General features: G+C 36.1%; 1 protein-coding gene across 4 annotated transcripts in view; it reads right to left on the minus strand.

Moving 5' to 3' along the window:
* Positions 1–21,011, minus strand: part of LOC141431134 (potassium channel subfamily K member 18-like) — a 358,912-nt gene that overhangs the window by 316,773 nt on the left and 21,128 nt on the right. For 2 of the 4 annotated variants that reach the window (XM_074092147.1, XM_074092148.1), the window contains exon 2: positions 127–174. The exons of the other annotated variants lie outside the window; for them this stretch is intronic. The gene's annotated coding sequence lies outside the window, so the exon portion shown is untranslated. The remainder of the gene's footprint in view (positions 1–126; positions 175–21,011) is intronic. 4 annotated transcript variants of the gene reach the window in all.

A 21,011-nucleotide genomic window follows, 5' to 3' on the forward strand; every position in this document is an offset into this window, starting at 1 on the left:
TAATACTGAAACGATAAAAAGGAAAGGAAGACGTGAAAATGTGACCCTTTTTGACTTTGTAGTAAACTAAACACATTTACAAATTTAATTGTACTTCTGATTTATCTATTTTACTTTTAAGCATACCTGTGATGTGGGTGACGCCTTGCTTGCTAAGTTTCTTGGTATAGGTACCTGTAAATCAGAAATGTTTGCTATTTAATTATCTAATTGTAAGTCAATAACCAAAAGTACGGTCTGCAGACAATTACGTGCGACGCGCCGAGCGTATTCTCTGGCCCTATATAGATAGCTACAACGAAGTGCAAAATTCGAACTTTGAATATCAATGTCCCGCTGACGCTTATATTATTTAAAACGGGGTGAGAGGGACGGTACGATACGAACTACGAATTTCCCTGCGTTCATTGCGCGCTCGCAACGCTCGCCGCAATGTTTACCTGTGTCAGCACTCGCAATGAACGGAAAAATGTGAATAATTCCGGATAATGCGTTCTCTATAGTTAAGTTTATGCTGCTCTTTTGCCAGAATTTTGTGTTTATCGTATTGAATTCTGTGTTTTGTCCAACTTCCACTGAGGCCATATCCAAATAGGTAAATTAATTTGTGTGGATCTTTAATAAAAAAGTGACAAACCATACACATAAAAATAATGTTTTGTCTGTGTCTGACAAACGCAAACGTCAAAGTGATACATAAAGACAAATGAATGGCGAGTAGACTATTCTTGACGAGCATTTAGATATAAGAGAAGAAATCCATCCAACTAGCCTAATTTTAAGATCCAATACATTAAAAAACCTACAATTCTCACCAAACAAATTGCTAAAGCCCCAGGGTTTGCTCGATAAGAAATATAAGGCACAGTCGTAAAAAGGCCCGACGACATTTTAGGGCCCGCACATTAAACAGATTGAAGGTAGAAAGAGAAACATGGCGACGGATTGAAGAGCCAGTTTGACCTGCCGAGTCCATACAACTAGGTGGCTAGGGTGACAATGGAGCGCTTTTAATTTATGAATGCAGGACGTCCTAGTTCCGGATACAAGTGAAGGGCATCAGGGGCCAGGCCGGCCGCCCGATTTTTAAATTCACTCCTTTGATAATAGTATACGAAAGTTGTTGATAAAATAAAAGCTATGTCGAATTTTAGATAAGAACACTGTTGTATGATTTGCGATACAAAAATGTGATGAAAAAATTAATGAGCGCAATATAGGTAGAAAGTGTAGAAAAAAAAACATCATATACCTACAGCTAAACCAAGATACACTTAACCTGTTACTTAGAAGGTGACTCAGACTTGTTTACAGTATGATTAATATTTTCATCCATTTTATTTATTTTTATAAGTACAAACAGTCTGTCGTCATACTTTTTGATGGTCACTATAGCGTAGGACAGAACAGCCGAGTCTTTTCATGCCAGTCAACAATGTGAGCCGAGGCAATCCGGTGACGACGCGTGACTCTACTGCCAACATACAAGACTAGCTGTTGTACTCTATGAAAATTTTCGCATTTTTTCATATGAGCTGAATAGAATCGAGAACAACCCAGTTATATGTACAAGGTATCAATAAAAAAACCGGCGAAGAGCGTGTCGGACACGCCCGAAATAGGGTTCCGTAGCAATTACGAAAAAATTAAGTAATATATTTCGTATTTTATACGGAATCTTCCAAGTTTAGGTATATTTTATACCTTAGGCTGCTATTTACTCTTAAACTACTAATAATTCGCAAGCAAACTTAGCCGTTATAGTTTTCCTTGAAAGTTTGATATACTTACACCATCCTGATTTTTTTCAAATTTTTCCACCCACCTGTTTAGATTTTAGAGGCGGATTGTCTTTAAATTTGGCATACTTATGTTTAAATTGCGTAACAATACAATAATCGGGTAGTGACATCCTGGTAGTCCAGCCAGCCGGATCGTCTCGCAGGACGGAACTTTTCAACGGTTAATGGCATTGACTTGAAATTTGGTATGCAAATGTACTTTGGGTGACAAAGCAAGTATAGTCAACAAAAAGTACAGTCAGCAAAAAAATCTAGTATTAAAAATGAATTTTTTTACCAGAAACTTATAAACTAACAAAGTAACGATGTCTTAAGACTCTGGTTTGAATGATACGATTATTATGTAGGTGGATGTTGGATTACATTTTGACAACACCCCTATAAGGTTTATCGTAGAATTTTTAGCAACAATTAATAAATCCTGAATAACCTAAGGATGATCAGTTAAACTAATCAATCACCTGATAAAATACAGTACAATACAAATATTCTTTATTGAACATCACAAATCATCAAAATAAAAATTATAATAAATAACATTACTTAGAGCTCTGATGGCAATGTGAAAACCAAGTATCATCAAAAAAAAATAACAATACTACATTATATTAAATGTTATTATAACGGATAACTCACGTCTTAAACCGGCTTAGCTCGACATGTTTCGGGCTATTTCGTAGCCCTTCCTCTCAGGAGCACGCGAACCGGCGGCTGCCGCAACACGCACACTACGCGCCACCGCTCTGCTCGCACGACTGTCCGACGAAACTAACACCGGCGCACAACTACCCGCATTGTCATTTTTATTATCAATGTCTAATGTTTAAGACTCGGTTTAAGACGTGAGTTATCCGTTATAATAACATTTAATATGAGTGAGTCTCACGGTAGATTCATGTTCAAAATACTACATTAGATTGATTTTATTTTTACGTGCACGGTTTTGACTGCAACTACATAAAAAAATATGTGGTCTACCATCCTAAACTTGATAATCGTTTAAAAGCCATAAAACAATAATGCCATAGACGTGTCTGTCAACTTGAAAGTTCGACTTTAGCGACATATTAATTTGATAGGAATTTGTATAAAAATTGATAGACCACTTATTTGGCTGATGGTACCTTAGAATATACGTGTGCATATAATCCGAGGTAATTAGAAATTTAATCCAGTGTCCTGGCCTCAACGTTTTCATATGGCGAGGAAGTTAAGTAAGAAACAAGTCGTTAGCTCGCTCCGGTCGCCTTAATGGAACCTTGGTAGCCACTCCATGCCGTAAGCAATGCAGCAACAAGAAATGCGAATATTCGCTAAATCTTGAAAGTTTCAGTGTCTGTTTTCAGGTTCGATAAAACATCTTTGACGAAAATTTGCTTTGGTTTACACTAGCGCCGCAGTTTTTCTGCTGAAAAAAAATACTTGAATAAAACTGGAATACAAATGACTAGCTAAGTAAAAGCTTTTAGTTCAACAGCTCTGTATAGTGAATTTTATACAAATCCGAACTTTTAGAATCTTTTAGAAACCGAAAAAACTTTTAGAAAATAAATTAATATAAATAAGGATGATGATAATAATAGTAAAGTACATAAAATATAAAACTTATATTGTTATAATTATGTCATCTTAGATTATTTTTTAAAGTATTCTAATGTGTAGGTAAAGATAAATAATTAAGTTAGTACACTATCGCATTGTGTAATGTCCAATGTGTGGTCCTGTAATGATGGTAAAATGTTATCATTATGATGAATGAATAAAAAGAGTAACAGACAGACCGACTGACACAACGCAAAACCTAAATCATTGCAGCTAAAAACTTGAAATTTGGCACACATACACACATCAAAAGTGCCTAAGGATATTTTTTATTCCTGTTTTGAACATTACTGAATCAAAAGATCAATTTTTTTTAGGGATAATGAGTACCCGAAGACCTTTTTAATATGTATGTGTATTTCTTGAAGATCTAGAGTTGCTCTGCGATAGAGCGACAACTTTTCTTAGCTTTCCACGGAGACAAAACCTTCGGCGAACGTTTCATAAATTCCAAAGCCTCATTATCCAATTGAGTGTAAACGATGACAATTTCTGAAATAAACTGTCTAGTCAACCCTCGACATCAAAAGCATATTCTATAGGTAACGCGATTTTCAGTTGTTTCCAGTCCACAGGCTCACTAGGTGTAGTAAAGCAGGCTCATTTTCCTCATCAGTGCGCTTAGTTAACCCACTATCGTGTGCCAATTTGAAAAGGCTGTTGACAAAAGTCGAAGTTTTAGGCTAATAGATCTATCCCCCAGTTAGGTTATATAAGAAAATAATCCTTCTTGGAATAAATAAATATATGGCTTTCGGATTAAAAAATAATAATAATAATATTGGATATGTATTTTTTCTTTTGTCGTCAAATAAAAAATTGCAAAGATGAAGCTCGTCAAAGTTCGGGAGTCCATGCCGTGTTAAATAGTATTCAACTTTGGTTAGCTATTTCAATTTCTGCACTTTCTGCCATCTACACTTTCTGCCAACATTCCGAGCTATGCAGTTTGTCAGAGATATATAGATATAAGTATTTCTGTACTTCTTTTGTTTTTTGAGTAAATAAATAATAAAATGTTTTTGTTGCCAAAGAAAAAATACGTGTCAAATATTTTCAATAATCTAATTGAAGGACACTTGCATATTGAAATGATTTGAGTTTTTGAGAAAATCCACTAAATGCGACTTAAACTCTATTGCCATTACAAATGTTGAAATGTATAGATAAAGATATGCGATTATAAAGTTACACCCTGTATTTATAATCACCCTCGCATGTATCGCTCATTTAAGTAGAACGATGTACAGTCGCCACCACAAACATACCCATAAACATTATATGAACGCTACCGTATTGTCAAGCACATAAGTGCGTGTTCAGATGTTTGGGCGAACTTCCGCGAAATGGCAGTTTCATTGTACAGGACAACTCCTCAATTAAATACGCGCATTGAGCAAAAGTATCAGCAACTGTCTCACTAACACTATTCTATTTTTTTTTTATTTGGAAGGTGTCCGTCATAATTCACAATTAAAAGTTTGTGAAAAGTCTGTGAATACAAAAACGTTAAGACACCGCGACCGTGCACAGGATAAGACCAGGATGTGAAAAATACACTTTTCTTAATGTAATATGTGAATGCCTGGTTGGCTTAATCTCACCAAACCGAACCAAATTGGGGGGAGTCAGTCCACTCTACCACTTGCAACGATCAGTTCGAATTTCGAATATTCACAGCGAAATGTGTGGAGCTCAAAAGCTCTATACATCGAGGAGCGGTGTGCAAATGCAGGCTACTCCACTCTATTCTACAGTTACTAGGAACCACAGTTATGTGACGTCATACGTCAATATGTTTCAGTTTTGTAGGGAACATTTTTGCAAGCGGCTGGTTTGACATTGGTTTTCCGCTAACTTGGTGCAACTCACCCTTGTAATATACTGACTTGTAACTGGCCAGCACCAGAGACACCATTTTTATAAACGAAAATTGCAATAATATCATGTTGCCAAGTACTTACTACCTCACCTAACTACACCCATGTACTCAAAGTACAAGCCTGGCGAAGTTTAAGAATAGGTCGAATGGTGTAAGTTATCCCGTGGTACTTTATTTTTTTTTAATACATAGAGATATATATTGATAGAGTAGGCAGTTATGTTAAGTCATTCGAACATTAAATAAATATCTAAAGCGACCCATGAAACCGATGTTTCCTCTAAGTTTTCCATGAATAATTAATCGTCTTCGATCAGTCGGCCATCTCTTCTAATTTCGCCAAATTGAAAACTTGGAGTTATTGGAGCAATGATTTATGGCCCCGATGTCTACGGAGACATTAAGTGGCGTTTCATTTGTTATTAGAACGACGAGAACAGGAGCTTTTGATATCATATTTTGTTGGTCAAGCGATTTGAACGCATCAGTGGTAGTTTTAGATAAAAAGAAAAAGTGCTTTGTTTAAAATCTCATTTTTATACAAACTTTTTGCTGACTATACTTTTTCTTGACGGTACCACCTAAATTTGCATACAAAATTTCAAGTAAATTCGATCACTGGATGTGGATCAAAATTAACTTACAAGATTTAAAACGAGGTGAAGTTAAATAAAATAAATAAATAATATGTATAAAGTATAAATATCTCGTAAAAATGTAGTTGGGACTTTCCAAGAGCGGTCACTTTGGTTGAGGCCCAATTAAAGGCTGCCTTTTGTTTTCTTACATAATTTAATAGTAAAAAAAAAAATTTCTCCAACTTGCTCGGAAATGTTCTCATTAATGTGGGAAAAATCGACCGGGAAGTCCATCGTTATATATTATGCGTTGATGCGATAATAAATTTAAAAAACCGGCCAAGAGCGTGTCGGACACGCCCGAAATAGGGTTCCGTAGCCATTACGAAAAAATTAAGTAATATTTTTCTAAGGATTTCGTATTTTATACGAAATCTTCCAAGTTTAGGTATATTTTATACCTTAGGCTGCTATTTAATATTAAACTACTAATAATTCTCAAGCAAACTTAGCCGTTATAGTTTTCCTTGAAAGTTTGATATACTTACTACCATCCTGATTTTTTTTTTATTTTTCCACCCACTGGTTTAGATTTTAGAAGACGCTCGATTTTAATGAAAATTTGCACTTTAAAGTTGAATATTTCGCAAACATATCACTGAATCGAAAATCGTCTTAGCAAACCTCTAATTTTTTTAAAAGACCTATCCAACGATACCCCACACTATAGGGTTGGATGAGAAACAAAAAAATCACCCCCACTATACGTCTATGGGAGGTACCCTAAAAAATTATTATTTTTATTTTTATTGTACCATTTTGTCGGCATAGTTTACATATATATCCGTGCAAAGTTACAGCTTTCTAGCATTGATAGCCCCTGAGCAAAGCCGCGGACGTATGGACAGACAGACGGACAGACATGGCAAAACTATAAGGGTTCTGTTTTTGCCATTTTGGCTCTGGAACCCGAAAAACCACTTCCCGGCGGCACGCAAAAAAGTCAAATGGGCCACAGACAAAACTCCTCAGCACCTTATGTCAGAAAAAAGGTCCACTTAAACACAATGTTGTGAATACATCCCATCAGCCGTCCCGCGGGTATAATTTTCCCTCCAAGTTGGCAGCATTGGCTTCGCTCCAACTATAACACAGAATGGAACGAGCCCGACGGTGAGTTGATTTTCATAGCTTACCAATTAAGTTGAATAAAGTGTGCTGTCCTTTTTAATTGCTATTAAAAAATTAAACAACCAAAAAAGGAACTGGATTTTTGTTACCATGTTCAACCATTTTACATCTGGATCATGGATGTGACAGTTAAAAAGAAAATGGCGTGGTAGGTTAAATTATGTAAAAGTAATCATGCTTAAACTAACTAATTATAATGTACATAGGTATGCTATCTGTAGGATAATAACATGGTGGTAGTATCCTGAGTTTGACAACTTTGACATTTGACATCAAAAGTTAAATATAGCTCGTTAATCCCGACGCGAAGCAGCACTGCTTCAATTGCTTTATTTTGACATCGAGGAAGAAGGGAAATTACTGGCACAAGAAGCATTCCATCTTAGCCATCTCAAGTGAATTCCCCCGGTATTGCGGTGTCTATGGTAGGTGATCAATAACCTTCAAGCGACTGATGGCTCATTGTCGATTCTGCTGCAATACAAATAATAAGGCTATATTTAGAATTATTTCATGTTATTAAAGGAAAAAACCGGCCAATGGTTAGTCGGGCAGACTTCCATACAAATTTGAACTCAATTTGACTCAGGAGGTTAAACTGTCGCATGTCGTATCTAAAAAAATTGGTGTAAGTATAGCCCTGTTTTTTACCCGACTGCCCGAAGGAGGGCTATGTTTTAAGCACAATCAAAGTCAAAGTCAAAGTCAAAATATCTTTATTCAATTTAGGCTATAACAAGCACTTATGAATGTCAAAAAAAATCTACCACCGGTTCGGAAAAACCTCTGCTGAGAAGAATCCGGCAAGAAACTCAACGAGGTATATATTTTTTTTAAACAGATTTACAATATTATTAAATGATATGTATACATCCCAAGTATTTAACACAACTTTATTTTTAACACAGTAGGTTCGCTATTTGAAGGGATCGCTAATGCGGATCGGAATTATTTCCAAATATCCCTGTCCATGACATAATCATTAACTTTATAATACGCCTTTGATATTAATGTCTTCTTGACAATAGATCTGAATTTTGTGTCCGTTTCATTTATAATATTTTTTGGAATTTTATTATAAAAACGTATGCAATTTCCCAGAAAAGACTTTTTGGTTTTAGCCAGTCTGTAAGATGGAACTTTAAGCTTCCCTGTGTTTCTAGTAGCCTTTGGCTTATCGACGTTAGTGGGAAAATCACATATGTTCTTCCTAACATACATGATTATTTCAAAAACATAAAATGTTATAATAATGTTTGTACCTATGTATATATATTTCTTTATTCTTGTCTCTAGCTTAGACGGCTGGACGGTTTTCAATATTATTATTTGTTAGGTATATATGACAAAGATAATGAAGTGACAAAAGGTAAATAATTATATTTTTAAGGTACCATTTTCACAGGAACATCAAAAAGTATAAAATGAAAGAATTAATTTAAAACATTCAAATAATCAAAAACCCTGCTTTAAAAACTTTTATAAAAACTAAAAAGGAAACACCAGGTGTAGTAGTCCAGAACAATCGAGACGTAATAGACCTGAGTATTTCTTCCTGAGAAAAATGGTCTTAACAGACAGATGGACGGACGGACAGAAGAACAGACAATAAAGTGGAACCCTTAAACTCCATTTTTGCCGATGAGTTACGGTACACAAAAAATAACGACAGAAACAGAATTTTGAAGTCAGTTAATACAGCATTACTTTAATTTACGTTATTAGAATTAATCTAGCTCAATAAACTATTTGATATTTCTGCTAATATTATAAATGCGAAAGTTTGTGACTCACAAATTGCAAGTAAATATATTATGTGTGTGTATGTTTTTTACTCCTTTACGCTAAAACAGCTGGACGCATATGGATGAAATTTAGTATGTAGATAGACTGGACATCTAGAATATCACATAGGCTACGTTTTTTCCCGATATTCCCACGGGATAGGAATAAAATCTAGCTGGGTATGGAGTCATGAAGTTGGCACTGTTGTTTATTCCCACGGGAATTTTGTAATTTCAATTGAACTGCTGTAAGTATAATGATTTACGCGAAGCCGCGTGTAAAAACTAGTAACTAATAAAGCTTCAAGTCAACGAGAGGCAACCTCGCAAACTTTATTCATTTATGCTAAACTCGATTATTCGCTGGAAGCCATATTTAGTCGGTTTTGAATATTTATTTCATTACATTTCAAATAGTTAAACAAACCCTTTAAAAAAGCCTTTTAAATATTAAACTCGACCTACTACTACAGCGACGTTATTTTGCATTTAAAAAAATAGATGAGACATTCTCAAGTTTTTTTCTCATTTTGAAGCACTTTCAAATACAATATGTTAAATTAAATTTTCGATTTACGACAACAAATAAACTCTTTAATTTCTCGAGCGTTGAGTCTGCGAATATCAATAGCGAATGGAAACCACCGCTTTGCTAGAAACTAATTACCGCAAAACAAACTTATCCAGTTATCCCTCTTTATAGTTTGGTTTTCGAAACGATTGTCGAACTTCATTTGTTTAACTATTTGATTGGACAATTTACCGCCAGTGTTATTATCTGTGGTTGGATTAAAAAGTGGCGTGCGGCGTTTTAGAGTGTCAAATTTGCAATAGTGTTACCATACTGTCGTCGGAGTTTTACAGTGGATATAGTTTTCACTGCAATAAACCACACTGTCAATCAGTGGCATAGCATTAACAATATGACCGTAAACTTTAAAGGTTAAGTTAAGGCCCTAATAAACATACGGATAAATGTTTTATTAAAAAATACTACTTTTATTTATCTTACAAAATTGCACGCAATCTATACAATGATCACTACGTTGATTGTTATTATACCTAAACATTGCTCTTGTTAACGTGACAATTGTCTCAGATCCACTTCTCTTTCGTGTCAAATTGCAATACATGGCTGCTCGAAAAAACCTATAATGAATTACTATCTGGTGATTCTAATGGCAATATGGCTTCATAGCACTAAAACCAACATTATGGTTACTATTTGTGTTTGTAAGTATAAAAAATATACGCTGTGTAATTTTGTGACAATGTCCCGATTATCCACTTTCTAATGGACTTTTCGAGTGACGTGATCCCAAATCAGTTCCCAGACCTCAACCTCTACCTGGATGCATTTTACACTGTCCCCTAACACAATTTGCGTCTCGGTCGTTTCCAGCAATATAATCCAAAGCGTGGTTGCCGGCAAAAAGCCCATTATCGAGCCTCTCCTAACTTGTTTAGAGCTGAGGCCCCTTTTAACTTTTACTAAATCCCTTGGACTTTTCTTTATATGATTAAACGGATTTTGCGCGAATACATGCAGCCAGTTCTTTAAAGAGTTTTTGCTTAATGTTCATAAACGCATCTAAAGGCTTGTTCGGACTAGGCTAGTATTTTAGTCTAGTAGCGAGTAATTTAGTAGCTAAACTTTTCGCTACTGCCTAAAAATCATTTAATATTTTTTTTCTCATCCAACCCTATAGTGTGGGGTATCGTTGGATAGGTCTTTTAAATCCATTAGGGGGTTGCTAAGACGATTCAGTGATTTTTTTGCGAAATATTCAACTTTAAAGTGAAAATTTTCATTAAAATCGAGCGTCCCTCCCCCCCGTTACTTTTATTGATTTATTTGATTGATTTTTAGTTTATACAAGTAAAAAAATATTAAAAAAATATATAGAAACTTTTTTAGTCGTGGCTGTTAACACCTATTGCCTTGGTCTTAGACAAAGATTTTACTTTATGCACTAGAGCATAAAAAGTCATTTTATGTCGCCTAGATCCAGCGAAACACGCACTTTACGAGCATGAGAAGTGAAAAATGTATTTTTCATTTAAAGTGGATGTTGCTGACTTTGCTTCTATGTGACTCATTTGTTTGTCTTTATTTGTCACATAGGAAGAAATATCTTATTTCGTCTTTCGCTATTTCAACAGCTTTAATTTTTTTAAGAATAAGGAAGTTCGTTTTTATAAATTTACCAATATTTAAAATATGTGATCCTACTTATTTTATAAATGAGAAAGGACGTTTAATTGCTTGTTACTCAATCGCGCACTACTAGCTGGACGGATTTAGATGAAACTTGGCACACAGATAGACAAAGATTAGATCCCGATAATGTGTTCCTATAAGTTTTAGTAATTATTTTAACTTAGAACAAGTATTGAGGGCGCCGTCCAAGAACGTTAAGTGACTCTTACCATGTTTCATGAGAATTTAGTAGTAGGTACACGGAATTTCAATTCTCACTGCTAGACTTCATGGTATACGCGTGCGAAACCGCGGAAAAAAACTAGTTACATAATAATACATTAAAGTGGTTTTATTTATGTATTTAATACTACTAAGCCGATTTCAACAATTTTTTCACTACTATATAGTACACTGTTATATAAACATACTGTAGTAAAACAGCACCATTTTTTGGCAGCTAAAAATGTCATTTTATCCTTCCCTGTCATAAGATGCAAATTTTAATATATCGCCGCCCGCCACGCAAAACATGGTTATTTATAGCTTCAACACACGTGAGCGAATGCAACACCCTCTCCACATTAATTATATGTATGCTTTATAGAGGCAATAATTAAAAAAACGAAGCGTTGGCAGGCCTCCCACCAGGTGGACTGACGACATCGTGAGAGTTGCTGGGAACCGGTGGATGCAAGTGGCGAGTTGTCGTTTATTGTAGCGTTCTAAGGGGAAGACCTTTGTTTAGCAGTAGACGTCTTCCGCCTGATAATGATGATGATGAATTAAAAAAAGCCGAGGTAGCTTAGAGGTTTCACCTAGGCCCCTCAAGCTTACTAAATTCTTAACCACAGTTTTTAATTTTTTGTGTTCCTCGGCGTAGTTTTAAAATTCGAACACTAACTAACCAGTCTTAAATATCTCTTCAATGCTACGCAAAAAGATTGACATTAAAACCGAATAGAAGTCTTGTCTGTGGCCAGCATCACTCGTCTTGCCGTGTTTGATTACAGCGCCGAACAAAGAGTCTCATCCATCGGTACGCCTTTGTCTCCTGGAGGTAAAATGAGTACGCATTTTCAGACTGTGATGATGCATACATACGTACGTCATTAGGTACAGATACCGTATACAGGCACAGATACAGTATACAGGCATATTAATGGATGTATGTTTTGTATAAATGCAACAGATTTTTCATCAATAGATAGTGTGACTTTACTAACTTAGTTAACTAGCGATACGTCCTTGCTCCACACGAGTGTAGATTTGGGGAAAGAGAGGTAAAAAATGTGAACTTAAATTTCTTTAATTTAGTTATATTTTCTTTAGTTTTAGGGTTGCGTAAATCAGTTGTCAAAAACAGGATTCTTATAAGGATCACTTTGTTGTTCGTCAGTCTGTCTGGATGGTTTTTCGCAAATCAACAACTCTTTGCGTCTATTTTGTGTGATCGGCGGTAGGCACTACTCGTATGCATGCTAGTCAAGCTCCTAAAGGAAGCCTTCCAGACCCTTCGCGTTATCACATTCATCTTCACGAATTCTTCCTGGAGGTAAAAAGAGATGGTAAATGCGATCACGAGTGCCCTGAGATTGGATTTGTAGCATTCGAACATGGCGGATGTAATTTTGCTATTTCTGTTTCTTTGGCTAGTTGAAGTATAATTTTGATAGTGTTTTATGCGGCGATTAACCTTAACAGTGATCACAAAATTCTATATTGCTCTCGTGTTTGACATTTTTAATGCGCAAGTTGTCTCCACGTGGTTTCTGGAATTTTACTATCAAGTTGCAAAAACTACAATCACCGTACAACGTCCCTCACAAAGAGAGTTTACCTTGACACTGGCTAAATTGTCCTATGAATTAGGACAGAAAAGCCATATTTTAAAAGAGAAGAAGAGTGCCCTGAAATGAAATTCACTCTAAATATTAACATGTTTATCGAAAAAAGACTGGTCTAAAATTTTGGAACTAAAACCGACTAAAACATTCGTAATTAAATTACATACATAATATATTCAAACGTGCTTTGATAAATGATGTAAGCTGAATAATAATAAATACTATATTATTGCTCTAGTGTTAAGATATTACACGTTTTAAACTTCCGTGATTTTAACTCATAGTCAAAATACCACAAACGGGACTTATCACGCTAACACACACGAGTAATATTTACCTCGACGTTTCGATCACATAACAGTGGCCGTGGTCACGATTAGAGTGAAGTGTGGGGTGTCAAGTCTGCCTAGCAGCGCAAGTCCTTCGAACTACCCGCACTATCACAAAAAGTACTGGCACTCGTATCTCGAACTACCCGCACTTGGTCATTTTTATTTGTCACCCCATCACACCGACACACAACACTAACAACGTCCGATCGTCCCTCCGAACGTTCATCCCGACGCCGACACTTATTTAGAACAGGATTCCACGAAAATGAAAGCTTCCCAGTTGAAATTTTTGCGCTTTTTTATTTCAACCGCTTCACGTACCATTCTTGAGTAGAAATGACGTTCCGTGGGCGTGGAGAGAATTTTGGATTGTGAAGCTCAAGAGCAGTTAAATAAATAAATATCACGGGACAATTCACACCAATTGACCTAGTCCCAAAGTAAGCTTAGCAAAGCTTGTGTTATGTGTACTAAGCAACGGATAAATATAATTATATAGATAGATACATACTTAAATACATATTAAACACCCAAGACCCGAGAGCAAACATTCGTATTTTTCATACAAATATCTGCCCCTACACGGGAATCGAACCCGAGACCTCAGACTTCGTAGTCAAGTTCTCTAACCAATAGGCCATCTGGTCGTCTAAAAGTTAGTTGGAAGGACTCGCGCTGCTAGGCAGACTTGACACCCGACACTTCAGTCTACTCATGATTACGGCCATTGTAATGTAGTCGAAACGTCGAGGTAAATATTACTCGTTTGTTTTAACGTGATAAGTTCCGTTTGTGGTATTTTGATTATTACACGTTTCTGAAATATTTAAGAAAGACAGTAAGATTTATTTAATTCCATCAGTCAGTACCACCACCGTACAGTAATAAGACTAAAACAGGTGACACCACAGGACACCAAAAAGGCCTCAGCATGTGTTGCCACACGTAAAAAGTTATTTAAGTTTATAAACGAAATGGTATAACCTTTCATAACTTAGTTGCGTACCTATCTATTCCTATCCATAAATGCTGAACGAAAAACAATTCAGCAAATAATATTACGACCAAATACCACGCCAAATACTTAATAAAAAGCCGAGTCTCAAGGGCATTACAAGAGTCTTTCCATAAGTAACTTGTCCCCAGTTATCAATAAAGAAACATTACAAACGCGTCTAGAATTGCGCAGCAAAAAGTACTCAGCTTGATGAGATCTAACACAAGATGTCATGAACTACGAACGTTATCCAAAAAGCATTTCACATTGAATAGAGCATTCAGGGATTCAGTTGTAAAGTATGAATAAACTTTGAGTCGTGAAGAGGCTTGCCTAAACTTTTCGCGCGTTTCGTTTCTGCAAAAGTGAACAACGAAACGAGACCTTCGGCTGCTGGAATCCAAAGTAATTGCGTCCGACCTTAACTTTACGTTCTATAATTTATTGAATCAGGCGTTACTTTGCGGAGGTCCATATCAATGAGGTCGCGGGTGAGCAAGGAAATTATTTTAGTTCATTTACGTTCTATGTATTCAGGGAGGTTACTACAAAATTTGAAAATCGAAGTTCGTATCGTACCGTCCCTCTCACTCTCGTATTAAATAATAAGTCAGCGGGACGACAAGGTTTGAATTTTGCACTTCGTAGTTTAGGGCCTGGTTCTTATAAGTAATCTTAAAACGATCAGATAAAATCAGATAAGATCAGAAAATATAAAAACGATCGGAACGTAAATTAATGTTCGTTTTTACGATTTTAGGGTTTTTTTGGAATAATCAATCAAACTATTGATTTTCTCTATAACGAGCTATAAAAATAAAAAAATATATAAAAGAGGTATACATTTATTTAACACATAATTTAAAGATGAAGTATTTATTTATTGCACAAATTCATTCGTAATTTGAAGTTTGAGATACTTATGCTAAATATAGTAATGATAAATTAGCCAGTAAATAATTTCCGATTTCTGAAATACGAGTAGGTATAGTAGCTTTTCCGTGCGATTTGGATAGCAGGAGCTATCCAATTTTTCTATTTATAGTAATCCTCCTTGGACTTCAAAGAATATTTCCTAAAAAATAAATTGGTCCAAGTGTGTCATCGAGTTTTGGTTTTAACAGTTAACTTAGCCATTCATTTTTATTAGTATTTAGTTGCGAATTAAAAGTCTAAGGGAAAAGACCATTCCACAGAAGTAGGACGCTATTACAGGCTTACCCGTATTAATGAAATATTGTAAAATATTTTATATATAGGTATACAATTAAAAAATATTATATCTTTATCTCTAGATCTCTAAATTTCAAAAGTACTAATTGCTCTATTTATTGCTCGGTTTGTTCGAAAACAAAAAAAATGACCGATTACAACCTGTTTTTTAGCCCCAAACTTTGTAATACTGCGTTGTTTTGGAACAAAAAGTTGTGAGTAAGTACTTAATAAAGATGGAGCTACGTAAAGTTATCCTGATATCTTAGACAGTTCTGACGGAGTTCCTACACGACTCGCTGCTTCTAAGAATAAATAAAAAAGTTCGGTACTCAATGATGAATTAACACGAAATATTTTTAGAATTTCAATCTTAAGATTGGTGCCAGTATGCGGTTGGTGCCCCGGGACCGCCGAAACACGACATCTTTCGGCCAGAAGGCAGCACTCGCGATGGTCCCAATCAGCAGCCGCGGCACGCGCACCACATACGAGCAGAAGTGAACGTAGTAACGCAACTGCAACGGGAACACCCTCAGCCTGTATACGCTCTTCCAGCGAACGTATTCCACTTTATCTACGACTGCAACGATGTGATGCAGACGCGATACATACAGCGCCGTATTCAGCGTGGCCGCCCTCAGCCCGTAGCCTGGATCCGGTTCTGCAGAGCCACACTGACTCTTGCAAGCCTTGCTTTTATTTTGCACCAATGTGAGCCCCTCCTCGTCCGCTTTAGCAAAGTAATTCTTGAATGAATCAAGCCATTAAACTATTAGTTGTCAAGTGTAAAATGCAACAATGGCAGTAGAAACACTAAAACTACCAAAAACTATTGACAAAACATATATACCGTTTGTGATTATTAAAGCATGAGCCATAGCGCCCTTTGGAACCATCATAATAGCTCGTACGGACTTTCTATTTAATAATTCACGTTGAAATATAAATGCTGTCGGAGCGTGAGCTGTCACGGGCATCACGAAGCTTAGGCCTCCGAGGAGTTGAGTTGAGTAAATATTGAATTTTAGAAATACGAGCCCAAATATTGTAATTCATTCATCAGTGTTGTGAACGTGGAGTTTTAATTGGTTGTAAGTTTTAAATCAGAGGTTGTTATTTCTATGCTGTGCACTAAATCACATGTATTTGTTTATACAGTCGTACCACTAGTATTTACCCGCGTAGACGCGTAAATCATAAATCTAGAAGAACTTAAATTCTGGGACCTTATTTTGTTTTTTCTTTATTGACTCCATATCCAGCGGATGAGATTTCCAGATTTTATACCGATTCCGTGAGAATATTGGGATAAAAGTAGTCTATATGTTATTCCAGATATCCAGCTATCTGCGAACCAAAATTTCATTTAAATCCCTCTACCCATTTTAGCGTGATGGAGTAATCAATACGCAAACACTCACTCACTCACACACACACACACACACACACACACACACACACACACACACACACACACACACACACACACACACACACACACACACACACACACACACACACACACGCACGCACACACACACACACACACAAACTTTCGTATTTGTAACGTTAGTACGATTTTAACTATTGGAAACCTGTTGGAAATTTGATCTAGGAGTGCCTAGTTTAACTATGAACATTTTCCCATAGAAAGTTAAGTGTGACCATTACCACAAAACATATTACACGTCTTTCCGTCCGAACAGCTATAACCAACCTCTCAACACAAAACGTTCCGAGTTAGTTCCAACACACGATAGCATCGCAGCTAACCGCGACAATAACTAGCCATGAATAAGTTAGCCCAAATTCTCTGCCATAAAGCACGCCGGCAAATTGTCCTTATCCACATTTCGATCAGCGCTACTGAATCACTCACACATACACATGTGAGTCGGTACAATGTAATTCTGTGTTATCCCTTCCTCACACTACGAGAAACTTCCATTATGCTCCGAAGAAAAAGTCGTAAGCGACAATACTAAACCTTGGTTACAGAACGCCCTCAAAACACTGGCCAGGTGGAAAGGTACAACATGTCACTTGTTTTTTTTTTATTTTCTTCTGGCGTTTATGACGTTCGAAATAAGAACTTCTTAGGTGCCTGGATTGTAATTGCAAGCACGCCCTAGTAATTTAATTCCCTTATCAACCAAGGAGATCGTATCGCTGGCTCGGGGCTTATCCTCATTCCGTCCAATTTCAGGGACCCGTAGCAGGAATTTTTCGTGAAACGTGACGTGTGAGGTTTTGCTGTCGCTTACGTTTGTTATTATGTCGTTTGCGTTCGTATCGAGCAGAAAGGTAAGCAATATTTTTGTGCAAGTGATAAGTTGTAATAAATGTTCTTTTCTTTCTTTCTCTTTTGCTTTTTCTTTAGCTTTTACATGTTTGTGACTAGTTTATCGATTTATTTTATACAATTCTACGTAGCAAATTATACTGAGTGCAAAAAATCTGGCCCTCAAATGTGGAGAGTGGGCCAAATTTTGTGCCGCTGAGTATATGTTGCTTATACCAATGAAGACCTGGTGTTATCAAATTAAATTTTTAGCTGTCATTTCAATACTCAACTTAAAAACATTTTACTAAGCAATTTTACCGTTACTAAACTGAATTAATTTATAATCGTTAGGTACAAAATGTGCAAGTTTGCAGTCATTGTTTCTACGGACAGTGGGCGGGATACCTCAAAATATGCAATGAGTAAAAAATAATACTAATAAATCATATCTGTGCTGTCAGGATCCATGTCAACACAAATAAAATTCTATTTTTGAAATACGCTCGCTTTTTAAAACATGGGTTCCTTAAAATTAAAATGAATTCAAAAAAACGAACGTGACAATTCCACCCAGTGCGTCATAGACAAAGCCAGAATTTCGTTTCAAATAAAACCTAACCCTTTTCGGTGGGGAACAAACATTCACCTCCCGTGGGAGCTAGGAGACAGGATTTTTAAATCAAAATACGATTGAAGTGCAAAAAGCGAGCTATCTTGTTTCTGGCTTGCTGGATTTGAAATTTTCTAGCCTGGAAATGTACTGGGATTTTTAAAATGGGATACGTCTTTAGCTTATTCACGGGTGGACGCTTTCTCTTGACCGAGTAAGTTGTTAAAGAATTTCTACTCAACTTTATTGAGTTAGCAGTATGTCGTTCCCATGAGTATGAGTATGTTGTCCCTTGTCTGTTTTGCAGTTTTCAGCTTGGCACTTCCATAACGAATATTGCTGTACCTTTTTCGTTGAAAGTTAAAGCAGCATTTTTGTTAAAACTTTACATGTTCTACCTTTTTTATGGTTTAAAAGTAAATTAGTTAAATGGTTTGGGAAGAGGCTTATAAAAATTGGCATAAAGTAAAATCAGTTTGCTTGTAATTTAAAATACTTATCCCATTGGATAAACTCTATAATGTTGTTGATTTATATGAAAACATATCTATTTTTTCTTAAGGGGTAAATATCACGAACTATTTCACCCGAGTAATATCACCCGCTTGATCTTGGTCCCTAGAAGACATGACTTAAGGCTGACACGAAATTTTGCTCAGTATTAAACACATTGCGTGTTATAAAAGAAGACATAATTTACGTTACCTAGAAAATAATGAATAGCGCGTAATGTAGTGGAACTTTGCGTGAAAGGCATTTCACAGTAGCAGCCTCTAGTTTGAGTAAGGTGAGAGTCTAAAATTTACTTGGAACCAACGAAGCAGAAAAGGATCCAGCACTCGTTGATTTAGGTGTTTGTGAATATTGGGCGCTAGGATGTTAAACAGGCGGAGGTTTGCCAAATGTTTATCATGCTTCGTGAACGCGTTGGCGTTAGAATTATTATGAATTAATTAGGTATAACAAAGTAAAAGTAGTGAGGCGTTTATGTTGGTTTTACTGAGTATAAATAACACACCACATTACATTAATATTAAATTAGGGTTCTTTGAATCGTAAAAAAAAACACTAAAATGATGAAGCGAGAAGCGTTTTCCTGTTAATAATTAAGTTGAGAACTAATTATTCATGACATTACTACAAACATTGAGTGTTTATGTTCTAAAAACCAATTAGTACATTAGTTCATGTTCCTGTGGCTTTTTATAGAATACTAGCCTTTGCCTGCGACTTCGCTCGCGCAGAATTAGTACCTATGTAACTTAACCTCCTGCGACCCATCATACAACAAAATGATGACATTAAAATTTAAAACTTAATGTCTCAGATAAAGTTAAATTTATTTTTTTGTAAATTTGAATGTTACAGAGAAAATGACACTATTCCTTTTTCAAAAGATATAATTTCTATTGCTAACAATATGTACTAGTATTATCACTTTGAACCCTAGGAGGTTAAAACTTTTTGATCCCACAGGAAGCATATATTATTTTGGGATAAAAAGTAGCCTATACGTTAATCCAGGTTATAAATTACCTGTATGCCAAATTTCATGCAAATCCGTGCAATAGTTTTGCGTGAAAGAATAACAAACATCCAACCAAACATCCATCCAAACATCCATCCATACAAACTTTCCCGTCTATAGTATTAGTACCTACCTAAGATACAATTATTTCGACGATTCCATCGCCGCAAATCTAGTGTTCGTGACTAAAAACCACAAATGGAGACTCGGCTAGATTTTTACACACAAAAAAAAATGTCTCGAACGCGCGTCTCTATAATTAAAGGTATATTAGCATTGCATCCAGCGACCTATATCGGCACCGAACTTTTTTCGTAGACTTTGACACTTTAACGAGAACGTGTTCGCGAAGTTCGTTACGAAAAAAAACTTACACCTACATAGTACGATCTCTAACATATATCAAACTACACTAGTTCGATCCACAGGTACCATTATGGCTGGCTCTTTTCTCGGTCAATGGCATTGCCATACAGAATGGAAATACAACCCATTAGCCATTTCGAAAATCTCACATGGTCTACAGCTTAAAAAGTAACTGATCAAATACGTATTAAAAATGTATCTACTGCCTAAATATACCGCCTATTGCTTACATTAATAATTTTCTCTTTGTGTAAGTACCTGTTTCATGTACTTATCGTTTACTATTTATGGTGTACTCGTACAACAAAGAGTCATTGTGTTATTTATTATGTTATTTTCTAACTTCAATCGCACCAGCATGTTAACGACTGACAGACGATTATATCATGATGTAAATATCCATTATGGTGTTTAACTTTAATGCCTACTTTCTGCAAATCCACTGAATGTGGAACATTAAGATATTTTATTCATACTGCTTATAGTTTAGTTGTGTCTGTCGCAGGACCGTTGAACAGTGGAGCAGACGAGTCCTCGAATGGAGTGGAGACCACGGACGGGAAAACGTAGTGTAGGACATCCTGAGGCATGGTGGACGGACGACCTTAAGAGGGTCGCTGGCAGCGGATCGATGCGAGGGGCTGAAGACAGTGTTGTAGCGCGCCATGGAAGACGCCTATGTCCAACAGTGGACTGCTGTAGGCTGATGATGATGATGATGATAATGGCTTATAGTTTAATCTAATGAATCATCACTTTAATTTATTGTTCCTGTTACAGAGAAAACCCAGTT

The sequence above is a fragment of the Choristoneura fumiferana genome, chromosome 9 (assembly GCF_025370935.1).
Source record: "Choristoneura fumiferana chromosome 9, NRCan_CFum_1, whole genome shotgun sequence".
Classification (NCBI taxonomy): Eukaryota; Metazoa; Arthropoda; class Insecta; order Lepidoptera; family Tortricidae; genus Choristoneura; species Choristoneura fumiferana.